The sequence below is a fragment of the Armigeres subalbatus genome, chromosome 3 (genome assembly GCF_024139115.2).
Source record: "Armigeres subalbatus isolate Guangzhou_Male chromosome 3, GZ_Asu_2, whole genome shotgun sequence".
NCBI classification, from domain to species: Eukaryota; Metazoa; Arthropoda; class Insecta; order Diptera; family Culicidae; genus Armigeres; species Armigeres subalbatus.
In genome coordinates, this window is record NC_085141.1 from 400,527,659 (window position 1) to 400,533,435 (window position 5,777).

Consider the following 5,777-nt stretch of genomic DNA (forward strand, 5'->3'; position numbering starts at 1 on the left):
GAAGGAACTCCGTAGGAATCCCTGAAGTAAAATTGGCTAACTTGGAAAACCCGCCTTGCGTAAAAGCGTTAGATTTTCTAATCCGGAGATGGCGAGTTCGATTCTGATCCTGTCTAGTATGTTTCCGGTTGGGAAACATTCTCGACTTCCACATAAGATACATACTCATGCAATGGTGGCAATGAAAGCTTCCAATTAATAACTGAGAAATAATAAAAGGATGCTAATTTGAAAAGCAGACTAAGTTCCAGTTGGAATGTAGAGCCAGAAGTAGAAGAACTTGTGCAACTCCAAAAGTAACACCTGGAGGGACTTTCGAAGGAACTCGGAGAAATTCCGAAGAAACTCCTGCTGAATCTCCGAAAGAACTCCTGCAGGAATCTCCAAAGTAACTCCAAGGAACCTCTGAAGAAAGATGCAGGAATCTCCCAAGAGCTCCTGGATGCATCTACGAAATTCTCGGAGAAATCTCCAAGGAACTCCTGAAGGTTTCGCTGGAGAGCAAGAGGGTTCCTCGAGGCTAGAAGAATTTCCTGGGAAAATCTTCCAGGAATTCCTGGAGGAATCACCGAAGAACTCCCAGAGAAATATACCAAAGAACTCTTAAGAAATCTCAATAGGGATTTCGGTGGGAATTCTGAAGGAATTCCTGATGCAGATCCGAAAGAACTTTGAAGGAATCTGAGAAGGAACTCCTGAAGGATTTTCCTCAGAAGGATTTCCTGAATTCATGGAGAAATATCCGAAGAAACTCCTGCAGGAATCTCCGAGGGAACTCCTAGAGGGATCATTAAGGAATTCCTAGAAGAATATCTCAATTCTTGGACGAATCTTCGATGGAATTTCTAAAGATTTCTTCCTCAGAAGGAATCTCCCAAGATTGCCAAGATGCAGTCTGAAAAAATCTTGGAGGAATCGCCTAAAGATTCCTGAAGGATTTTCTTCCTCAGAAGAAAATCGAAATCTCAGAAGTATTTCCTAGAAAAATCTTCCAGGAATTCCTGGAGAAATCTCCGAAGGAATTTCTGGAGAAATCTCCGAAGGAACTCTTACAGGAATCTCGGAAGGAAATCGTGTTAGAATTTCCGGATGAACTCCTGAGAAATTCCAATGAAGCTTCTGTAGAATTTCCGGAAGAACTCCTGGGAAATCTCCGAATCCGCAGGCTTATGGAGGAATTCGAGGAACCCCAGAGGATCTCCGAAAGAACTCATCGAGGAATCTTCGAAGGAACTCCTGAATGAATCCCGAACAAACCTAGAAAAATCACTGAACGAATTTTGTAGGGATCTCCGAAAGTACTTCCGAGAAATCTTTGAAGCAACTCTTGGAATCACAGAAAGAATTCCAAAAGAAATCGTAGAAGAATTCTTGAAAATCTCCGAGGAATATCCTGCATTTATCTCCGAAGGAATTCTTGGAGAAATCTCCAGATTTCCAAGGAACCTCAGAAGGGTTTCTGTATGTAACTCAGAAGGATTTCTTGGAGTCTCACTCCCGATTAAACTGGGATTATAGTTACAGTCCCAAGAGCAAATATGGATCTATATTGCGGTCCCCGCCGGGCCAGCTAGTAATAACACTCAGCTGGACATAAACCTCCACCACCACCATAAGTCATCACCGAACAACCGAAGAGAGAGAGCTTCCAACTTCGCACTCGTACCATCGAAAGCTGGCACGCTAGAAAGTCTTGCCGAAAGGTGCGTTCTACCAAGCGCCAACGACGCATGTCAGCGGAACCGGTGTTACCATGCGCAATCCTATCAAAGGTTTCTGAAGCGGTTTCGATCAACACCTGTTCTACTCGGATACGCAGACTACCAATCACTTGAGACACGCCTAACATCCGACCTTATGCAAGGCTCCAATCGCCGGCGACACACTTGACCGTTGCGGACATTAGAACCTCCACCGCATTCAGCACTGAAGTACGGTTCATCGCCACTGGATCCTCCAACCCTCCCGTCCGGTGTCTGATTAGTTCAGACTACAGTACGAAAACGACGGAAATCTTTTCAGCTCTCAGTAAGGATCCTCGGATTTTCGCCTCGTTTAATCGGGTGCATTAATCTTTGCCTGGCTGAATATCGAGCTTGGTGACGAGCACCCAGCATTTCTACTGAACAAAAGCGAGCATCTTGGATCCCAAATCAGCAGCGGACCATTGGTTTTCTTGTTCCGCCGAAAACATCTAAAGCAGCGGTTGCTCACTGGACCAGATTATGCGATGCCGCATGTCTTCACTGCCGGCACGGTCTATGATCCGAGATTACTGCTCACTACTTCCCAGCGGCAATCCGTGGAGAGCCTGCTTACTGCCCGCCGCTGTCCGCAAGCGCACCCGGAACGGATCTTGGCTTCGGCACGGCTATTCTGGCGAAAATTCTAAAGATGCAGGCGTTCCGTACTACATCAGGCACAATAAATAATTTCCACGATCTATCTTTATTAATAAAGTATTTACATCTAACGTCATTTGAGGCAGCAGTAATTATATACATTCTCTAGTAAATAATTTATATACTTTACATTAGGGATCTATATTAAGAGATGTGCGAATACTTTTCCAGACAATTTAACGCTGTTACTTTCGTAAACAAACGCTGCCAGCACTTGCCGTGGCGCAAAATGTTGAGCTCGAACATGACTTTGCGCATAATGGCATTTTCAGATTTCGTTATCTAACGTCCAACAGTGCATTATCACTAGAATAAAAGTACAATACAAATGAACAAAGTAAATGCATAAACTAGACGACTTCATCTCAATGTAAAACAAATTGTTTATTCGACAAAACTTTTCGATTTTTTTTCCTTTTAATCGCAATACCTTTCAACCGCAGCAATAAAATGTTCATTTGGCTCAGCTTCTGACAGCTCTAATGTTCGATTGGCTCAAGATGGCGCTTTGCATACATTCTGAATGTAGGATCCCTACTTTTTTAACTTGCCTTGAATGACAGCTGGATGTAAATAACCCAGCATGAAAATCCCTTTGGAACGAACCTAACTGCTACCTAACGCCCAAAGCGAAACATATCTAACGTTTCCCTAACGTGAGAATAACAGGTTAGATGAAATTATGCACCAAACATGAACATACCCAACAAAGAGTGTCATTCTAGCGTAACTTTAGCCTCACTTTACCCTAACTGTTAGTGAGAATGTTAGTGAATTCCTAACAGGATAGATGCACATTATGCTAAAGTTAGAGTAACCTTCCTTGCTGGGCTCAGAGAGATGCAGCAAAAGATCCAAGCACATAGAAACTAAACGTCATTTTGTAAAGACCTTTGTCCAACGAGAAATGGATGCCGACGTTCTAACGAAACCAGTCGGACCAGTCAACATCAATATTTCGCACGGCGTTTGGGGCTGATGTTGCAGTGAAGCTGAAATTGAGGAGGAGTGTTGAGGAATGCTAGACAATTGTCGCTTCTTAACAACATCGCCATCGAAGTTACAGTGAGTGTTTTTAAGTGCTCTTTATTTCTTTCCGTGCACTCGCAATGCCCAAATAAATGTCAAGATTCTCATCCGCTATATTTTCATTCTTCAAGTACCTTTGTATATGAACACGTTTAAATAAATCTTTACTTGTAAACGAGAGAACGAGTTGTTCTTTATTGTTCCGAATCCGGTGTTATACGTTTTCCACTCGTGCGGTGTCTTCGAAAGCCTACACATACGCGGTTAATCCAGCTGGTAACTATTTCCGTTTCCATCGTTCATGTATTTACCTCAGTGTTTACTGATATACATAAACCCGATTGCAAATATCGATTCATAAATTCGCCGCTCTAGTTTTTGGGGAATTGAAATTACAACTCTTCTAGCCTCTTGAAGAGCAGTTCCTTCATTTTCAGTTCAATTTTCGAAAGGTACGGGACGAGGGTACGGGACGAGGTACAGGTCTTCCAGATTTGTGTACGGAAATTCCTTGGAAGAAAATGGAAAGATTCCAGAGGCAGAAGGACGATTAGTAAACAACATTGTTGTTTCATAAAACAAAAGTCGCAAACAAACCATTATGTCTTTCTCCGCAGATTCCAGGAAGATTAGAGCCTGACTATGTTATTTTTCACTTCCATTCGGTAACATGCGCGAAGCTCTAACAGTTCTTAGTGGTAGTTATCTGAGAGAACACATAACGGAACTCATGATGTCAATGTTTATTTTAGCAACTTATGCCCTTAGAAACAATGTGAAATCGTTTGCTAATTGCAATTAATCAACCCAGCCGATCCATCCATTTTGAAAACTCGTCAACCCGTCGAATCCACATGCCAATGTTTAGAAATGCCAATAGTTTTAGCATCCCAAGATAAACACTCAGATCGTGATCATCTCAATCAGCCTCCGTTGAATTGCGCCGAGCGCGCCCATTTACTACACACGGCGGCTATTCAGCTATGGCAACTATCTGGCGGCTTATTAAATTTAACAGCCCAGACTCGCACCCTGTGTAAAGCTTATGGGTGCTGCTGCGCAATCTTTGCTTGCGCGTTACCACCGCGAAGAACTGAGCGTTTGAGAAGAGCGCGACAATATAGTCCTCCATAGTCGGATAGATTTATCTGAGATGATATATGTAGTTGATGTAGTTGATATCTATGAACTTGCATTCCTTTCGAAAACCGATGATTCTTCCTGAAAATCCGTTAATTCAATGTGAAAGAAACAAAACGTTAAAAGTTAATTATGTTTGAACGAAATTGAATATAATATTTAGCCGGGTTGCCAAATTTTGATGTTTAGCAACTTCCATGTCAAAAGTGTGCAACAGTGGCCACAGTTTGTGAATTGTTGTTCCACGTTGTTCCAATGCACCATAAAATATGTGCTTGGAACATTGTGCTCAGCGTCCCACCCCTTGCCTTTTGCTCACATGTGTTTTTGATGCAGAACGAAGTGTCATAATGCAAAATGAAAACAGTTTAGCCGTTTTGCTACCATGGAGAAAACGGGACGCACCAAGAAAAAATTCCAACGAAATGTAATATCGCCCTTCTGTATTTTTCTTTTTCAGCAAAAACACATTTTGTACCATTTTGAATATAATATAGTACATTCCCAGGAGGTTTGATCACATGAAAACTCGATTTGTTTACATTTGCGATTTCGGCCTTATGAACCAACTATGTCGATTTTAAGAATTTTGTACCATGGTATTGTCAGGCCGGACCAAACCGGACGCGCGATTGAGCACTCGCGCTGCGACGCAAGTCGCGACAATTTGAAATATTTCATTAGTAGTGTGCATCTGGGTAAGTGCGAATAGAATCGATTTGGTTGTCAAACGAAGTCAAACTTTTTATTGTGCGGAGCCAAACATTGAAGATTGTGTATGTTAGTTTCTGATCTAATATCGAGAAGTATTGTTATTATTTGAGGAAAATTAAAATAAACTTTGTTTGAGTTTTGTATTTTTGAACTATTTTCACATTATATTTCTTGTGAAAATTAGTAGGAATGCAATTAAAAAGCACTCGTTACGAAATTTCACGAGATTCAGAGCTGATTGAGCGCGATTGTATGTAAACAATCGTAAAGTACAGTAGAGTCTAGCGCATTTGTGTGCCCTCATGCAGCGTGGAAGAGAAATTCAAGAGCGGAAAGTTTGACAGCCAAGTAACTGCAAAATAATTTTGTTCATGGGAGTGAGTTCAAAATATTCCTCTACTCGTCGAGCGCAGGAAACCGGCTCTATCGCAGCACCAGGTGCGCATCATGACGCATGGATGTACCATCATGCGCATAATCAGAAATGAGTTG